Genomic DNA, 21,547 nt, shown 5'->3' with positions numbered 1-21,547 from the left:
TCATATTTTAAGTATGGCGCGGCTTCCCTTCGAGGTATTCTTAGATATAAATAAAAAAAAAAAGAAGATAGAATACATATGATATCGACAAACGTAATAATATTCTCCTTAACCATATTACATGCTTTCACTTCTACACTTATTTTGCATCAAACTTAGTGTAAATAAGATATTCTGCGTGATCTATTTAGCTCCCCTCTACAACTTTGTTTATTTTATTGATCAAAAAAAAAAACTTTTTTTATCTTTTATTGTCTTGGGATCAGTCGAGACTAATTGGGCCCTTATTTTTTCAAATATTTTATGTATATATATACATATATAGTGAAAACTACAGAGAGACCCATTTTTCCAATTTCTTCCACTGTGAAACCCACACTCAGAAAAACTCAGACGCACACCCATATTCTGTAAGAAAGTTTTTCACAAACCCAAAATTTATAAATTATGTTGCGGATTTTTTCTTCTTCTTTACTCCAGACAAACTATTATTCTTCTTCTGGAATTCCTTTTCTTCTCCTACGAACTCTGAAATAATCCCGATAATTTGCTGCTGATGTTTTACAAGGGCCTGCGCCTAATTTTCCCATTGGATTTCCCATTTAAATGTCGTTTTACTTCCCATCCAAACAACAGAACGGATCGGAAGCTGTGAGAAGAGGTCGTTGCTGTTGGTAAGACTTGAAGTTTGTTGTGGCTAGGCGGAGATGGGGTTGTTATTCAACTGAATGGATTGGTTAGAGTGAAATATTTTTCGTCATTTTCCTTACTGGCTCACTGATTGATTTTTCTAAAAGTAGCTTTTTCGTCATTTTCCATCGAAATCCAGTCACTGTTTCCTCTTTTCTTCTTTTTAGTTCGGTTGACCTGACATTGTAGTGAAAGCTTGTCATTCGACTTAAGTTTTATTAACTACCTTGCTTAATTGGGTGCATGCCACTATCACGTTACTTGCTTGTATATGTTACATGGTAATGGTCGGGATATCCTCAATCCTCATTTTGGTGAACTCCATTGTGAGTCCAACGGTCGGAAGATCAGCGACTTGCCATTTCACTATACACAATGTGTGCGTGTGACGTGCATTTAGAAGAAAATTGAGGTGTGAGTAGTGATGCAACTATGGAATTGGTTGCATAACCTGTTATGCATATACAAAATTTGTTACATAACTTGTTATGCAGTCCCGAAAATGGTTGCATAACACGTTATGTAGCCTTTTTTTTTTGCATAACTTGTTATGCAGTGTCCAGAGTGGTTGCATAACACGTTATGCAGCTACTTTTTGTTAGTATTGAAACCAACAAAAAAAAAGGCTACATAACACGTTATGCACCTATAATAATATCTGCATAACATGTTAATCGAGAAAATGGATGCATAACTTGTTATGCATCCGAAAATATGACTGCATAATACATTATGCATCGAGAAAATTGTTGCACAATCTTTTATGCATCGAAAAAATAGATGCGTAACCTGATATACATCCGTAAATATGGATGCATACTGCATTATGCATCAATTTTTATGTGTGCACTAAAATCAAGTAAAACAATGGTTACATAACTTGTTATAGATGCATAACTTTGTTACCCAAATGCATAATTTGTTATGCAGTGGAAAAAATGGTTGCATAATTCGTTATGCGTCTGCAGAATGTGTTATGCATCTTTTTTGGTGGCTGCATAATGGTTATGTATCAAGTTTTTGAAAATTTTGCCTAAAATGATGATCACCTCCGATTTTTTTGTGAAAAACAAAAATTTGATATTCTTGTTTGTACTCGTTGCGTAGCTCTTTTATAAAGATTTCCAACGATATAAAATTTGCAAAATTCTAAGGCGCGGATTTTTAGATATATTATATCCAAGTTGCGTTACTAATTATACCCTTGATGCATAACCCGTCATGCAGAGGCATAACCCGTCATGCAGATGCATAATCCGTCGTGCAGACATTTTTAATAATTTCATATAATTATGGGTGTCACGGAACTAAAGATTAATTGTGGGCCTGACAATGAAAATATTATTTTTTTTGGACCTGCGCCTAAGTTCCCATATATATATATATATATATATATATATATATATATATATATATATATAACCCTATGACAGTCTTTGAGTCCCCCGTCTCAAAGATGTTTCGTAGAGTCGTAGTAGGTCACGTGCCCAAAGGACAGCTTCTAAGGCTCCAATTGTTTCTGTTTTGTGAAAAATACTAGGACCCCCTTATTATATGGGTTCAACATATAGAAGCCCCACAAAATGGATCTTTCACTATCAACTCCATACTTTCACTTTTTGATATTTCTAGGCCCATAACTTTTAATTATCGGGCTTACCAATAAAAATTTTAGATCTGGAATTTTTATATTACCTAAAGTACCCATTTATAAGCAAAAGTCACTGGAGATATTTTCATTTTCAATTTTTATTTCTCTTTCCCTCTCTCTCTCCGGAGAAAAACTTCTCTCTCTCTCTTTCATTCTCCCTAACCCTCTCGATCGAGCTCTCCAATGAAGAAACAACTCCTCCAAAATAGCAGAAATGAAGAAGCAAATAAGTCATCTTCATTTATCGGTCTCCAAGATCTGATAACACACTAAGATTTGGGGTTTACAAATGATTTCAGTTCATAAACCACATAAATTGAAGAAAGAGATTTGATAAAGACCGTAAAAGAAAGTAAAAAGGGCGATAAACTTGAAATTGAGGTAGTTATATGGTTCTTATTACATTTTTGTTTCATTCGATTTAGGCTTTCATTTTAATTCCGGTTGTTCTTCCATCAGATCTTGAATTCGCAATAATATATTGAAGATTTTTCAGATCTATATTATATCGATTATTCAAATCATAGTCGGAGCTTAGATCTATTTGTGTATCATCTTAATCTCTCTTTTGAGATGGAAATTTCGAGAAAATTTCAATTAATTTCTTTCTAGGGTTCTTGAGTGAGATTTAACTTATCTCTGAATCTGTAATTATTATTGAAAAGATAAGTTCATATTTGAACTCAGGATACTTTATTTTTTATTACCCCTTCAATCGATTTAATTTTGGTCAACTTTTGATTTTCTATCTAATTTAACCCTCTATATGTTCAAATGAAATTTGTTTAAGTTATGCGCAAGTTAAGAATACTAATTTGTTTTTATTTTGGCTTGACGTTATGCAGCCTTCTCACCATTCACTGTGATCAAGAAGAAGCTCGTTAAAAAGATGGGACAAAACAAACTCATCATTGACTGGACTGTATGAAAGATGATAACAATAGGTTTGTTTTTTCATTTCTCTTCCACTCACATTTTTAGTGGATGATGGTCAATTTTTAGTGGATGGTGTAGTACGTGAACTTTACTTTTTGGCTAGTGTGTCTGATGTGAATTAGCTTCTGTAGTATTTCTTGAACTTTGCTGTTGTGGGAATGAATTAGTTTATATTTTTGTAGTTATGGAGTTGATTAAGCATGCATAAGTAGTTGCACTGTTAGTGGTATGATTGACAGAAATTATATTTTGGATTTTAAGTTGATTAAGAAGTGATATGTAGTTAAGTTGTTAGCGATTTCACTGAATTAAATCAACTCAGTTGGGTTTCAGGAATCTGTTGTTATAAGATTTTGTTGGTGGTGTTATGTGTTGGATTGTAGAGCTAATGAGAGTGGTATGTGGATTGCTAGATCATCATTTCCTTAGCATTTTAGTTGTTTACGTTTACGTTTCTATTTTTTACATATGAATTATAGGATAATTGGATGTGTAGCTGCTAGTTACACATTATAATTGGATGTATAGTTGTTATATTTTGGTGTGTATCCCATAATTAGTACACCAGTCATATACATGTATAATCCATCGTTACACTAGTCAGATGCAATATAATCTGCGGTGTTTGTTTGGTTTGAAACTTGAATGATGAGTTTCATTCATTATAATTTACTAATTATATGCATGTGTAACTCGTAGTTACACAACTCAGATGCATGTATAGCCCCAAGTTACACTATTCAGTTGCCTCGGTAACTCATAGTTACACATTAAGTTGGATGACACTGTAAAAGAACCCAATCAACTGTTGATATCAGAGAAAGATATCCCTCAGGAAACCTTGGAGAAAGGTAAATAGTAAACAATGTTCATTTCCAAATTTTTTTTGGCATTGGTTCATGTGTGTCTGTTGTATTGATTTATTGTATTTGTTATCAAATGTCAATTGCAGGGAATACAAAATCCTGAATATATTGGAGTTTGATAACAAAAGAAAGCTAATTGTGCAAGATGAGGATATGAAAATTCTTCTTTTGTGAAAAGTGAAGGCAGGTATGATACAATTATATGTCCATCTCTCTGCTTAAACATCATATGCAGGCATCTTAAAAATTAATTGGTTAGAGGAATACCTAACTAATCATGATTGGATATTTTGATGTGTATAAATTTAAGGTACACTAGCCAAAGTGAAACTAGATTTAAGGTATGATGCATGTGTAATTGCCGAGTACTTTAGCCATATTTTTGGTGTGTATCCCTTAATTAGTACACCAGTCACATACATGTGTAATTCCTAGTTACACTAGTCAGATGCACGTGTAACTCGTAATTACACAAATCAGATGCATGTGTAACTTCTAATTACACTTTTCATATGCATGTGTAACTCGTAATTACACATGCTAAAACGAAAAAACCTTGCAAGGAAAGATTACATGGGTACACAAGCTTTTTTTATGGATGTGTAACTGCTGATTAAATTTATGCATCTTCCTAGAAAGAGATTCATTGATTTTGGTAAATTCACTAGATCTCCAAACACAAATGTTGGTTAGGTAGTTATGATATTTGTTTCACTGTTCGATTTTTTATTAATTTGTTTTGTATCATATGTGTGTCAGCTGTTGTGAGGAAGGAGATTGGAGATGAGATTGATCGAGAGACAGGACGTGGCAATGGAATTTCTAGTTTTTCTATTCATCTTAGTATTTACTCTCCGAATGGTAAGATTATCTCGTGTAAAGTGGTGCCTTAAGTTTGAATACCTAAAATGATTACGAGTTTGTAGATGTTGCTTCTTTGGTCATCTGGCTCATCTCTTCTGTTGTTTTTTGAACCTTCGCAGTTGTGAATTTGACCCTGATGGATCTTCCTGGATTGACGAAAGTTGCCATTGGTAAGTTTCAGTTAAATTTTCTTTAAGTTTCAGTTAGTGGTGGTGTTTTTGTATGAAGCTGAGAGGTTTGGTATGGATGTTAGAGCTGTGTTAGACATTGTAAGTTGGATCTACTTTACATTCTGCTTGTCTTAGTGGTGGTGTTTTAGTATGGATGTGTAATTTTTAGTTACACAAGCTAAATAGATGTGTAAATTTCAGTTACACATGCTAATTCGATGTATAACTTCTAGTTACACAAACTAAATAGATGTGTAATTTCTAGTTACACATGCTAATTAGATGTGTAACCTTTACTTACACATACTTTGCTTTAGGTAACTTAGGCTTGCAAGTTCATGATAAATGGCATATTCCATATGCAGGTGTAACTCCTAGTTACACAAGCCATATGCATGTGTATCTCCTAGTTACACATGTTATATGCATGTGTAACTCTCAGTTACACAATTCAGATGCATGTGTAACTACTAGTTACTCTAGTCAGATGCTTGTGAAACTGAATATACATTGTTGTATGTACTGTTCATTTTGATCTTATAAATACTGATTGCTTGTTGTTATATTTCAGGTTTCAGATAACTTCATAAAAGCTAATTGCTTAAACGTGGTAATGATCTCGCTGGAACTGGAGTTGACGCTGAATACACAAGTCAGATGCATGTGTAACTCTCAATTACACTAGATAGACACATATGTAACTCTCAATTACACTAGACAGATGTGTGTAAATTCTAGTTACACATGCTAAAAAATTGTTGTAAATGAATATTAAAGTAATACATGTATTTTTTTTTTGTGTTTTCTTTTTGATGTCTATTTTCTGCGTATATATACAAGTGTAACTTTGCATTACACATATCATAAGGATGTGTAACTTCTGGTTACACATGCCATATGCATGTGTAACTTCTGTTTACACCTTCGCACTGTATTTTAATAATTTCGGGCCTAGATTTAATAATTTTGGGCCTAGATTTAAATTTTATTTAATTATGGGCTTGACAATATGCATAAGGGTATCAAGGTCTTTTAAAAACTCGGGGCCTAGATTTAAACTTTTTTTAATTAAGGGCCTCATATTATGGGTTATCCATGGGTTGGGCCTGAGCCTAATTTCCCCTTCTGTTTTTTCATTGGAGCTGGCCCAGATGCTGACCCGGAATCACCATATCTAAATTCCGAAACATGGATTGGCCACCAAGGATAACCATACCTACCACCATAAACTGGTACAAATTCCGATGGTGTGGATACCGGCACAAATGTTGGTAGTTCCGGTGTTTCCGTTGGGATCTCTTCTTGCGCTGTTTCACAACAACCGGAGTCGTCTTCACAACAAGTGGAGCCGTTTTCACAACAACCGGAGCTGTTGTCATTATTAACCGTATTTACTATACGGTTGTTGTTACCATTAACTGTGTTTATGATACCGGTATTCAGGTTGCCTCCGGCAATATTAGTTTGCGAACCCTGGGCAATAACACCACCTAAGATAATGAAACTCTTTGGGTAGTAAGTACTACTATCCACAAAAAGCATTGTTATGATCATGAGAAGAAAAAACACCTTTTTATCATTCTCCATGGTAGCACACATAAGTCTTTCTCTCTTTCTCTCACAAATCTGGCTCGCTCACACGGTTTCTTGTATTCCCCACTCCACTAATTTATAGTATGAACCTACGAGGACATAGTGGTAAATAGAATGATATCAATAACCATGTGATTAAAATATTTTTTGGCTAATGTGGAGTTAGTACTGTTCTTTTACCTAAGTTCCGAGTAATGTGAATTTTGTCCTATTTATCTTAATCCGTTCATTGATGTGATCTCCTATTACAAGCAGATTTTCATATTAATGAAGTATGATAATCTCCTCCATTAGAAGAAAAAGTAATAAAAAAAAAAGTAATTGAACTACAGTTGTCTTGCTCACCATGCACCTAATAATTTAAAACAAAATTGATGCCATTGTATATGTTGTTGATATATAGCATGTTTCCTAACTGCGGTGTGGATGAACAAAAACGTGCACATGGATTTTGATATCTGCAATATTAATCCATTTGAAAATCAGTCACCTCACTGATTAATCCATTTGAGATCTTCTTGTTCAGGCTCCAAGACCAATTCTTCTCAATGGTGGATGGAGGTGGAAGTTAATAGTAGGACCAATGGGACAAAACACATATTCGGATATCGGATATGGATGTATTTAGGGTCAAATCTTTACAAGTAGAGTATGATTTTCTTCCCGGACTCGCATTGTTTTTCTTTCTATGATTAGGGTCAATTTTTTTTTTCTTTTTTTTTTTTTCCTTCCCGGGCTCGCATTGTTCTTCTTACAATGATTTTCATTTTTACCATTCCATTTAAGCCTCACTTGATGATATATCATAGTCATAGCTGTTGAATTAATTAGGTAGGTATCTAGTCAATTAATTTAGAATGTTAATTGCATTGAGGACCTATTATAGTTCTTGGATTTATTGTAAAAATGAGAAATATAATCGATAGAATGCATATAGATATATAAGAAGATTAGGTGCACCACCTTCTCTATTGTTTTTTTGTGCATATATGTTACTAACTTCTGCTAGCAAATACATCATCAATTAGAGATGTCGTGAAATGATTAGAACTCTCTCACCATGTACCGCCAATAGATATAGGCCCAAAATCATATCTTGAGCCATTGTTATGTGATAGTGTTTTGATAGTTTGAGGTTGAATCAATCATTGTTAAATTTTTAGAGTCAAAATTATCATTGATCAATAAGTAAAAGTATCAATCCACTAATATCCTCTTTTCCTTGACCATGGGTGATTCTTAAATGGCTGACGCAATACGAGGATACGTCGGTGTCAGTTAACTAATATTCTCTTTGTCATTTGAATCAGTCCAAAAAAATGGATCTCAGTGCACGAGGGATTTGGATATATCACCTTCTTTTTTATCTTTGTTTATGAGGTCTCTCTCCCGGTCTCCAATCTATGAATAGTCATGTTTTTATTAATCAGATGTCTTTCCTCCTTCAATACGCGCGGGGACTCTACTATAGTGTGCTCGCGCCAGGCTGTTTTGCACAATGGTGCCTATTTTTCCCCTAGGAGAGAATTACCACAACTTAGCTGTCAATTCGCCTATGGCCATTAAATGAAATGTGAATAACCCGTCTTCCTCTCTTTGAAAAAAAGGGCGTTTCCTGTTTTCTCGGTGCTTCAAACAATTTTGTCTTCTCTATATTACCATATCTCTAGAGTCAATAATTTTATATAAGGAACTCCCATTTTCTCGCTGACCCATCATGGAAAAGGTATGCCGTTAGAGTCATCTTCTCCTTCGACTGATTGCCCACATCGGATTTCAAGGTCATTCTTTACAGGATCAGAAACAGGTGAGTTGGATCCTCTACTATTTTATATTCTTTCCGAAAGCGTGCCAATCCCTACGTTGTGCGGAGCTGAGTATCTTCTATTCGCAGAGAGGATTTCCTCGTCTTGTTGTCGTGTACCCCTAGGTTTCCTCGTCTTGCTTGCTTCTGGCGAAGCTTCTAGCACTCTTTACTGCCAAATTCCTGGCTCTTACATAGGAGCGAGAGCGAAGCCGAAAGCCTACGAAAAGTGTTCAATTACCTGACTATGGGATTTTATCCGAATTGTATAGAGAATGAACGAAAGTGGAAAAGACTGAGAAGTCAGAGTTCGAATCATAATCTTCAGATCCCGCTTTCGCTTTTTATGGAACTTCAACATGGAGATACAAAAGTAGGAGAATACGAGAAGCATATACATTCAGTCTCTTTCACGAGAGACCAAAACCCAGATAATGTGAGGTTTCCTTGGTCTTTATCGCATACCTCTAACTGCTTGTGACAGCCTTCCTGATTACCCACATCTTTCTGCTTCTGGAGTCAAAAGATAGTTAAGAATGAGAGGTGAAGCAACATCTCTTTGTCACCCCATTTTTACTTAGTAGACCAAGAGGACGTGTTCGAGCATAGCGAGAGGGGCGTCCAGAAGTCTTGGTCAATTAAAATATATTTCACTAGGAAATGTAGCCAAGTGGTTATGGCATGTGCCCACTCATTTTTTTCATGCTGGCCATTTTCCCAACTTCAAGCAAATAAAATAGTCGATCCATTTCGGATCGATCGAATTGGTACATAAGTTGCAACATAGGAAAAACACATAAAACATGACTTATTTGAGTAACCCGACGACCTACCAATTGTAGTAATAGGATTTTTGGCGAACAATAAGCAAAGTCGGACCTAAGCGTTGGCTAGGTAAGCGTCCTGTAGTAAGAGGGGTAGTTATGAACCCTGTAGACCATCCTCATGGGAGTGGTGAAGAAAGGGCCCCAACTGGTAGAAAACAACCCACAACCCCTTGGGGTTATCCTGCACTTCGTAGTTTTCCCGGGGTTGGTAAGGAAAATTGTGGCCATCCTATCCAAATGAGTGATCTACCTCGGGCCATCGACTTCATACGCTCTACTGAAATAGATTTCGCGGAAAACCAACTATATCCGACCTTAATTGTTCCACTTCCTACTTGCAGTATGCTCTTTATGATCCCGGCTCATGATTCAATTGCCACGTATTTATCTATTGATCCTCAAAGTCCCTGTTTTTATGTGATCGCGGCATCGAAAATCAATGCTTCTTTCGCATATGACTCAAAAACATAAAAATCCACCAGGTAAGAAGAACCCTTCTTTCCGACATAAAAACCAGAGTTTTCTAGTTACCCAACTGCTCTTGTGGGTTTGGCGCGTTTGACGGATCCAGTGCGTACCGGTGGCGGAAGCACCAACACCATGGAAAGCTATAAAGTTTTGGGAATTCCTAGCTAAATTATGAAACCTTAGTCTTATAGTTAAGTAATGTACCTATATAAATAGCCTAGTAGAGAACCTAAAAAATTACACCAAAAATTCTTCTTTCTCTCTAGGGTTTATATGTTTTCTCCTAAACGTAATATATAAAATCTCTATTTTTCCCGAGGATTCAACCTCGTTAATTTTTTTGTCTCTTTTATTCTCTACTTTATGTTCTTTGCAATATTTAGAGTACCCTTGTATAGCTGTGCAAATCGCTTTAGCAGAGTTTTAGTACAACAATTGGAATCAAGAACTCGGGTTACGTTATTCGAATTTTGGGTATTCATAATATTGCAGCGTGGGTATTTTTCTGATGTTACTTGAGGTAATTCTGATCTCAAAGTTTAGTTTTTTTTATCTATAATTGGTTTTTTGTGAACAATGATTGATCCGGAAAAACCAGTTGATCCGAAAAACCAGTTGATTCGTTAGGAGAACATTCGGAGTCCACAAGTAAAGATAAAGAAACAAAAGAAGAAATACTTCATTCACATAGATCGCAACTAGAGGTATAAAAGTTCACCGAAACCAATAACTTTGGTTTATGGAGAACATACGTAATTGATTCTCTTGTTCATCTTGACCTACAGGAAGTTCTAAAAGGTCGGTCAGCGGAGATGTCTGACAAGCAGTGAAACAAGATGAATAAATTATGTCTGGGTTCGATTCGAGGGTGTTTAGCAACGTCAGTAAGAGTTAATTATCATCACGAGACTTCAACTAAGGATCTCCGGGAAAAGCTAGAAAAGGAATCCCTTGTGAAGAATGTGGCGAATATGAGACATCTTAAGATAAATTTGTATCTCTAAAACATGAAGAAGGGTTCCTCTATAACTGAGAACCTAGATTCATATGATAAACTCCTTGCTGAGTTGGTTAACTACGATGAGACAATCGAGGACGGCGAACAAGCTTTGTGTCTGATAAACACTCTTCCTGAAAGGTATGAACCCGTGATTAAGGCTTTAATGCATGGAAAGAATAAGATGATATGTGCTGAGGTCACTACATCATTACGTAGTGAGGAGTTCAGGAAGATGGACCGGGAAGATTTGTCAAGCGAAGCTAAAAATTATTTACTTCTTGCAAGAGGTCGTTCAACAGAAAGGAGAAAGAAGACTGGTGATCATGGTAGAGCTAAAGGGCGTTCAAAGTGAAGAACGCGTCTATATAAGGATGAATATGCATGATGTCAAGAATTTGGCCATTGGGCTAAGGATTGTACCAATCGTAAAGACAAAGAAAGAGATAACAACAAGACCGAGGTGAACATACTAAGGAAAGTAAAGATTCAGATGAAGGTTCAGATTTCTTGCTAACTATGATACCATCAACTTGTATCGTAACTAACGGTGCGTGAGTACTAGATTTCGGTTCTACTTATCATATTTGTCCTCATTGGGACTGGTTCTCAAGATTTGAAGAGTTTGATGGATAGATACGTATGGGGCATAATCATACCTGCAGGGTGATCGGGATTGGAAGTGTTCATATCAAGATGCATGATGGTATGGTTCGGGAAGTAAGGTTTGTACCTGCTGTGAAGAAGAATCTGATTTCACTCGGAACTTTGGAAGCTAAGGGTTATAAGCTAGTAGCATAGAACGACGTTCTAAAGGTAATCTCTGGAACGTTCTTCATCATGAAGGGCACACGACATCACAACTTGTACTACTTAATTCGGAGTACACTAACGGGATATGTGTCTATTTCAGAATACATCGAGGATTCAACTATGGATACCACGAAGTTATGGCATATGCGGCTTGCACATGCAGGTGATGAGTCGTTACATTCTTTAATTCAGTAAGATTGTTGAAAGGTGTTATTGCCTGCAAATAGAGTTTTGTGAACATTTTGTGAAAGGAAAGAAGACAAGAACAAGCTTTGACACATAAATTCATAACATTAGTGGAGTTCTTGATTATCTTCACTCAGATGGTTGGGGTCCCTCCAAGAATGCATCATTGGGAGGGAAACATTGGTTCGTGTCTTTTATTGATGACTATTCTAGGCGCGTATGGATGTACCCCATGGGGCATAAAGATGAAGTCCTAGAAGTCTTCGTGAGATAGAAAAAGGAAACTAAGACTCAAACTGGAAGAAAGATCAAGGTACTACGTTCGGAAAATGGTGGTGAGTACAAAAGTGATTCTGAAAAGGCGAGGGTACCCAAATATACCTCAAGCTAAAACTTTTCCTGCCTATAAGTTCTTTCTCCGAAAGTGATTGTCTATGGACAGAGTCGAGACAATACAACTAATCGGTTCACACTTCGTGTGATCGTCTATGGATACGAGATCGAGACAATACAACAACGAAGTATGTTACTTGATAAAAAAGGTTCGGACTTAACCAAAAAAAATAGGATTCACTTATCAAGTAAATAGGAATTAATTTTTGTGTAATTTACTTTAATTATAATAAAACAATTATAATGCGAAAATATAAAGTAAATGACACAACAAGATTTTGTTAACGAGGAAACCGCAATACAGAAAAACCCCGGGACCTTGTCCAGAATTGAATACTCTCAGGATTAAGCCGCTACACAAAATTACACCTAACTTCGTATAGTTGAGACCAAGCAACTAAACCTATAGTTCACCTAGTTCCGTCTGTATTCCCACGCCTCCAACTTATAAATAAGTCATGTACTTGGAACAATTCCTTTGGTTCGTATCCAAACAGTAAAGGAACAACGAATCTGTTTGGTATCAACTCTCTTCAACCAAGTGATATGAGTCGGACAAAGGCTCTTCCGTTTATCTTAACATAAACTCCTTCGTCAGGTCCTTAGATATAACTTATGTTCAATTACTGAAGTAATCGTTTAAGATTAATCCAACAACACTATTAATCCAAAGAATTTTTTTGATGCCGATCTACTCAATTAATCAATCCAATCTACCACAAGGATAAACCGATTATTAATTGGATCCTCTTTTACCGAAACAAGTATTGTGCACACCAAAGATTATTAACCCAATTCAGATCTTCAATATCTTCTTTGTCTTCAAATCTTCTTAAATCTTCAATAAAAACCTGCACACAATCACTTGAATCTCTTGTGATCAATCACACACAGAACGGAGTCTGCTAAGAATGGATTATCACAAGATCGTCTTTAGAACTAACAACAGTCTAAAGATCCATGTCGAAACTCTGAACTAGTTTGAGTGAATCTTATATAAAAAGAGAAGATTCTCAAGCAAAAACAAACTAGGTGCAATCAGATTTCAACCACCGTTAGTCAATCAAATCAATCGAAAACAAAAGATAAACCGCAATTATCTAGTTTCCCACCAACGGTACACGCTAGAGCTTCCTAATCCCAAAGAAGACTTTAAACTGAGCGGCCGTAAGAGATTTCGCCTAATTAGGTTACTCTTCTCTCCGAATAGGCGACTACACCAGTAACAACAACAAAAGAGGAAGCATGTTGTTACGAAGGATTAGTTTGATAAAAAGGCAAACTTCAAGTATTTATAGACAAGGAAGTTTGGACACCAAGGAATTTCCAAAAACGAAAATATTCTCAAGATATTCATTAAAGAACAAATTCAGTTTCCAAAATTCCTGGAAATGCTCTTTCCAAAAATAATGATCGAAATCTCTCGGAAAATCTAATTAGTAAATGCATATTACTAATTCTTATATTTTCCTACAAAATGAAATTAATAACCTTAATTAAAAGATTCTTAACTTACTTATGTTTTGATCCTGGGATTCTCTTCCCTTATCTATTAAGGAATAACTTTGAACAATTAAAGAAATAAACATTCATAGCTAGTGTTCAAAGTATACCGACATCCTTACTTTGTAAGTTCTCTTCCACACTTACAACCTTGAAACTGATTTGCCACACTTCCAAACAAGTTTAGAATTGGTTCATCTGACTTTCAAGAACTATGCGATTGATCAAACAAACATTCAATCACAATCATGGGTTTAACGTCTCTACCAAAACAAGTTTGGATTCTACCTTCCATGTGAGTACTGTGCATAGTCACACTAGCTTTCCAAAATTAGGTTTACTAAGTACTAGGATCGGTTCCCCACATATATATGGTATCTAACTTATATGTGTTGCACATGTCCATAGGATGGGTTCCCCTTTGCCTAAAAACGTGTTGCACATGTCCATAGGATGGGTTCCCCTTTCTGCACCCCATACAAGGATCGGTTCCACTTTGTGATGCACCGAACCTCTTACTAGGATCGGTTCCCCTTTCCCATATTTGGTGAGACATAAAATCAAAAACCCAATCATACCATCTCAGGTGATTACTTAATATCTGTTTCACTAATAAAAATAATACCAATACATAAGTCAGGCCTTTGTGAATAGTTCTACCAAGAACACAAACAAGTTGTGAACGGTTATACTTAATCACACATATTGGTTGTTCATAAGATATGGAATGAATAACAAAACCAAGAACACCTGGCAATTTCATTTTTGGTTCACAAACAAGTTTATGAACTGACTTCTTTAGAACACATGTAAAACATTGTTCCGTAGGATGAAATCCTCACCTCATACCCATACATAATCACAATATCATTCAAATGATTATGGCGATGTTTTATCTACAAAGTTTAATGGTTAAGCAATAAACCTCGTATTGTATTCCTTAATACTATGTCTATCTAGAGTTCAAATGTGCTTCGCAGTTTTGTTTTCAATATGCATGACTTGAAAGATATGTTATCGAATGAAACAGTTCAAGTCAAATATCATTAACCTCAAGTGGAAGGATGATTGTTTTCGTTGTATCTCCTTGCTTATTGACATCTCCAAGACTTCGCAATACTTGTAATGTCTCATATCCTAATACTTTCAAGCTAACCTATACGAGGTTGACTCTAGTACATAATCAAGCGACTCTTAACATGAGTTTTGATTCACTAAAATATGACAACCAAACTTGACATACCAACGCTTGGTGGGTTCAACCGAGCTATGCTCTAACATATCCTTTATGCAAGTATGTCAGGATGAGGGAATACATAGACATTTTGAAAAAGCGGGGGTCTAACAACCACACCCAATATTTCACTTAGCAATCTGTATGGAAAAACTCCAATATACTTTTAAGAGAATCAACTAGACAGTCAGACTCAATCTTATTAAAAGTATTTCAAAGAGTTATATCTCAATTTCTCGATTCAATACTTACTCAATCAAATAGAAATCTGCGAGTCTAATTGAATACAAGAGAAACCACTTGAACTGTACCAAAGACCAATGTTCAAGGATCAATCAATTTCAATCAACAACCAAAGGTTGGATTTCAAAATTGATCGATTTAACGCATAACCTGTGATATTTCAATTATATAATAAAATATAATGCGGAAAAGAAATAACACAGACACCAGAAGTTTTGTTAACGAGGAAAGCGCAAATGCAGCAAAACCCCGGGACTTAGTCCATATTGAACACACACTATATTAATCCGCTACAGTCACTAGACTACTACAAACTAACTTCGGTCTGGACTGTAGTTGAACCCCAATCAATCTCACACTGATCGAAGGTACAGTTGTGCTCCTTACGTCTCTGATCCCAGCAGGATACTACACACTTGATTCCCTTAGTTGATCTCACCCACAACTAAGAGTTGCTACGACCCAAAGTCGAAGACTTTAATAAACAAATCTGTATCGCACAGAAAAGTATGCCCTAATAGATAAATTTGTCTCTCACAGAAATACCTACGAGTTTTTGTTTCGTCTTTTGATAAATCAAGGTGAACAGGAACCAATTGCTAACCCGGTCTTATTGTTATAGCAATGCTCGGTCAAACTCGCATGCGTTGCTATCTCAAGCATGTTTGTCAATGTTAGTGATCAAAACTATAAGTCTTGATTTCTAGTCTACTTATATCTAAGTCTCGGACTAGGATAGAAAGTGTAGTTGAGCTCAAGACTCCATGACGATCATCATACAAAGACAAAGAACTACTCAAGGAACTTGTGGAACTTCATCGACTAAAAGGTATTTGGAGACTTGAACTTATCTATCACTCAAAAGTCTATCTACTCTATCTCCTATCTTGAGACAAAAGTCGTATTGCTATAAAGGCTTTGATTATACACATTTGCTATTTCGAGCGGAGTTTATCTCGCGTATATATTTCTCGGAATATGTGTTGGTAAGCTTTCACTTTGGCCAAGTTCATCTTTACTAATGATGAAAGTCATATTAAGTTTCAATTACTTGAAAATGAATTTGACAAAAAATGGTTTGTGAATAACAATCATATAACGTCCTCTAAGAATGTTTCAATGATTGAAATGAGAGTTTAGAATATATAACCTTGAAGGATATAAGCATTGTGTGGTAAAACATATGTGTGTAAGTCCTTATTCCTTGAAACAAGGTATGCGTACTTTGCTGCTCAGGAAAACCAGAACTAAAGTCCGCGTACCAGTACACGCACCATCGGAAGTTCACATCCCGTGAAAATCTTCTAGAGTTTGTGAACTGAAAACAAACTCATTCTGGGTACTTAAGCCCGCGTACCAGTTCACATACTTAGGTTGGTTATTTTTTTAAAATGATTATTCGTGAACTTAAACTTATATAAACTAAGGAATGCATAATTTCAAACCATGGATATAAAGTTCATGAATTGATTCGAGTGAACCAACCGTTGTTGCTTCAACTGTGTCTTGTATACTTCTATAAGATCTAAGAAATTGAACAACTCTCTAACTATTTCATTGAGTCATTTGAACTAGTTGTGGTAAAGAAGAATATGGTTGATATGGAAGTGCTCATATGGCTAACCATTTGGTTAACTACTGTGGAACCAACTAAGTGTACATGCTTGGGTACGGTTACACAAACCTAAATAAACTGCATTTCATTTTTGTGTAACAAGCTAAGTTCGATCTAATGGTTGAAAAATATTATCTTGAATATAATCAAGTTTTCATCTAACGGTGAATATTGAATGCTTTGTTACCAAGGTAACTTAGATTGCAAACCCTGATTTGAAAGTCTATATAAAGGAGAACTCTAGCAACTGGGAAAACTAATCCCCACACTTTCTGTGTGATACTAGTTGTATTAGCTAGAGCCGATTCTCCTTTAACCTTAGGTTTCTTCTCGAGACCCTGTAGGTTAACGACTTGAAGACTTCATTGGGATTGTGAAGCCATACCCAACTATTTTCTATGTACTTGCGTGATCTGATCTTGCAGTTTCTATCGTATTTTAGTACAATCGTAAGATTGGCTTGAGATTGATTTCTCCGATAGAAAAGATATAAAAGAAATCACAAACACCTTCGTCTCATCATTTGTGATTCCGCAATATCTTCTTTCGCTAGTCGATTAAGATTATTATGAGATAATTGATAATTCTAGGTTGTTCTTCGGGAATATAAGTCTGGGTTATCCATTGGTTCCTGTTCACCTTGATTTATCAAAAAACGGAACAAAAACTCGTAGGTATTTCTGTGGGAGACAGATTTATCTATTATCGTAGACTTTTCTGTGTGATACAAATTTGTTTATTAAAGTCTTCGACTTTGGGTCGTAGCAACTCTTAGTAGTGGGTGAGATCAGCTAAGGAAATCAAGTGTGTAGTATCCTGCTGGGATCAAAGACGTAAGGAGCACAACTGTACCTTGGATCAGTGTGAGATTGATTGGGTTTCAATGATAGACACATTTTTGTGTCTAATTTGTCCTCAATGTCTGTATTGTTAGACTCGATTAAGTACTTATTGTGTTGTTTTGTGTTTTTGTAGATGTTTTTAGATAAATAAGCCTTTGCGGCGAAATGAGCTCGAAAAGTAGTGTTTTACACCCCAGGATAATGTACCGGAGGCACCTCAGAAATGCACCGGAAGCGTCCCAGAAATGTACCGGAGGAAACCAGAAAAATTACTATTTCCACCTCAAAAATTACTATTTACACCCCAATTGCTAAAGGGACACCCGTACAAGATTAGGGGGAGGACACTTTTCTTCTCATAAATTCAAATTTTGGAAAAAGGCGGGAAATTTCTATAGGTTAAAATGAAGGGGTTATGCGTCGATTCAATGGCTGAAATTTGGTATAAAGATGTGATATAGGTTAAGGAACATAGTATGGGTGACATGATCGATCAAATTTGGCTGGAATTTTCGGTATGATTCACACACCCAAAACAGAGCACGTGTACTCTAACACGAGCAAAATTGAAGTTCTTGTGTGCATGGGGGAGTTCTGCTGGCGTTGGAAGAGTGTTGAGGCCTGAATAAGTCGAATTGGAGCGTGCTGGACCAGAAAAAACGCGTGAAAAACTAAAACAGGAAAGAAAATATCCGAAAATATTTTCTTTCACTTCCTAGGATTTGTGGAGTTATGGAGGAGATTCGATGCATGCTTCGGGTTTAAATAGAGTCCTTGGAGGTCAGAGAAAGGTTGTCGAGAGTTGGGAGGAAAAGAGAGGAAGCTGCAGAGGAAGAATCACGAATTCTCTCTGCTGCTGCTGTTGTTCGTGATGAAGATGAAGAACATGAAGAACGGATCTTCATCACGAACCTGCACCAGCAGTCGTTTATCAACGGTGAAATGACTCGCACGCGTGGGTCGTAGGTGTGGGTCTTAGAGATACAGTAACAATAGCACTTCTTTTATATCGTTCATTTTGGACGCTTACTGTGGGTCGCACATTCACTGTTTTATTATTTTATCTCCATTTTCATCCTTGTAAACACCCTTTGAGCAATAAATAAATACTGTGAGCGTGTTTTTATCATGATGAGCTAAACCCAACACTGGGACGACGGAGGAGGTCGAATTTCATCCATGTGGTAATTTCATTAATTCTTTTATTTACTTTTTGCACTAATTTTAATTGAATTAAGATTTTAAATTAATTACTTGTGATTTCATTTGATGGAGTATGCTTAGTCCTAGGGATTTTTGATATGCCATGCTTAAGAAATACAAGTAATATTTTATAAAATCTATCTTGGCAATAAACTAGAGTTAATATTTGTTTTGTTTTTGAACTATAATTGCTAGAATTAATTTCTGAACCATTTGAAGAAAAAAACGGCTGAATCTTTAGTCCCACTACTCTTGCCCATATTGTTAATATTTTTTGTATATATATTTTTATTTTTAAATCTTTACAAGTCCGAGCAACGAACTTTTACTACCACTTTCAAAACTATAACAAAATGGCGCCGCCGACGCGGATTTGTGCTTAGGTAGAATTTTTAGGTTTTTATTATTTTTTTTATTATTCGATTTGTTCTTTTTACGTCTCTTTGGTTGTGTCTTTGATTTACAGGTTCGAAGTGGAGCACTAAGGACTTGGAGAGGAAAAAGCTTAAAGAGAAAAGAGAAAAGAGAAGAAAAAAGGACAATTTTAGGATTTAATTTTTAATTTTTATTTTTATTTTTTAGAGTGTGTGAGGAAAACTGTAATTTTTTATTTATTTATTTTGGACTTTGGACTTTAAACAATTGGACTTTAAACAATTGGACTTTATTTTTATTTTTTTAACCTTACGGAAGGGTATTATTAAAAATTGGACTTTATTTTTCTCCATTTGCAGTTTCCTCGTTAACAAAACTTCTGGTGTCTGTATTATTTGTTTTCCGCATTATATTTTGTTATATAATTGAAATATCACAGGTTGTGCGTTGAATCGATCAATTGGGAAATACAACTTTTGGTTGTTGATTGAAATTGATTGATCCTTGAACATTGGTCTTTGGTACCGTTCAAGTAGTTTCTCTTGTATTCAATTAGACTCACAGATTTCTATTTTCTTGAGTAAGTATTGAATCGAGAAAGTGAGATATAACTCTTTGATATACTTTTATTAAGATTGAGTCTGACTGTCTAGTTGATTCTCTTAAAAGTATATTGGAGTTTGTCCATACAGATTGCTAAGCGAAATATTGGGTGTGGTTGTTAAACCCCCGCTTTTTCACTTATATTCCCGAAGAATAGCCTAGAATTATCAATCACCTCACAATAATCTTAATCGACTAGCGAAACAAGATATTGTGGAATCACAAACGTTGAGACGAAGGTGTTTGTGACTACTTTTCTATCTTACATATCGGAGAACTTAATCTCAAGCCAATCTTACGATTGTACACAAATACGATAGAAACAACAAAATCAGATCACGCAACTACAAAGAAAATATTTGGGTCTGGCTTCACAATCCCAATGAAGTCTTCAAGTCGTTAACCTACAGGGTCTCGATAGAAACCTAAGGTTAAAGGAGAATCGACTCTAGCTAATACAACTAGTATCACACAGGAGGTGTGGGGATTAGGTTTCCCAGTTGCCAGATTTCTCCTTTATATAGACTTTCAAATCAGGGTTTGCAATTAATATTAGCTTAGTAAAAAAGCATTCAATATTCACCGTTAGATGAAAACCTGATTAGATTCAAGCTAACATATTTCAACCGTTAGATCGAACTTAGCTTGTTACACAAAAATGAAATGCACATTTATTTAGGTTTGTGTAACCGTACCCAAACATGTACACTTAGTTGGTTCAACAGTAGTTAACCAAATGGTTAGCCATTTGAGCACTTTCATATCAACCATATTTATCTTAACCATAACTAGTTCAAATGACTCAAGAGAACTAGTTAGAGAGTTGTTCAATTGCTTAGATCTCATAGAAGTATACAAGACACAATCGAAGCAAAAACGATTTGATTCTATTGAATCAACTCATGAACTTTATAGCCACGGTTTGAAAGTATGCATTCCTTAGTTTATCTAAGTTTAAGTTCACGAATAATCGTTTTTAGAAACTAACCCACTTAAGTATGCATACTGGTATGCGGACATAAGTACCCGGAATAAGTTTGTTTTCAGTTCACAAACTCCCGCAGAATTTCACGGGATGTGAACTTCCGAAAGTGCGCATACTGGTACGAGGACTTCAGTTCCGGTTTTCTTGAGCAGCAAAGTACGCATACTTTGGTTCAAGGAATAAGGACTTACACACGTATGAGTTATCACACAATGTTTATATCCTTTCAAGGTTATATTCTAAACTCTTATTTCAATCATTGAAACATTCTTAGAGGACGTTATATAGTTGTTGTTCATAAGCTATTTGTCGTCAAAATGATTTTCAAGTAATTGAAACTAATATGACTTTCGTCACTAGTAAAGATGAACTTGGCCAAAGAGAAATTTTACCAACACATATTTCGAGAAATAGATAAGCGAGATAAACTCGGCTCGAAATAGCAAATGTGTATAATCCTAGTCTATATAGCAATACGACTTTTGTTTCAAGATAGGAGATATAGTAGATAGATTTTTGAGTGATAGATAAGTTCAAGTCTCCACATACCTTTTAGTCGATGAAGTTCCACCGGTTCCTTGAGTAGTTCTTCTTCTTTGTATGATGATCCCCATGGAGTCTAGAGCTCAACTGCACTTTTCTATCCTAGTCCGAGACTTAGCTAATAGTAGACTAGAAATCAAGAC

General features: G+C 35.7%; 1 long non-coding RNA gene across 1 annotated transcript; it reads left to right on the top strand.

The window, feature by feature from the left end:
* Positions 1-3,260: 3,260 nt before the first annotated feature.
* LOC113317635 lies at positions 3,261-4,319 on the top strand. The gene is made up of 3 exons (XR_003343786.1): positions 3,261-3,285; positions 3,977-4,128; positions 4,230-4,319. It is a non-coding gene; the product is annotated as an uncharacterized LOC113317635 (long non-coding RNA).
* The last annotated feature ends 17,228 nt before the right edge of the window (positions 4,320-21,547 follow it).

This window comes from Papaver somniferum, chromosome 10, assembly GCF_003573695.1.
Source record: "Papaver somniferum cultivar HN1 chromosome 10, ASM357369v1, whole genome shotgun sequence".
NCBI lineage: Eukaryota > Viridiplantae > Streptophyta > Magnoliopsida > Ranunculales > Papaveraceae > Papaver > Papaver somniferum.
This window is presented reverse-complemented; position numbering and strand designations above follow the sequence as displayed.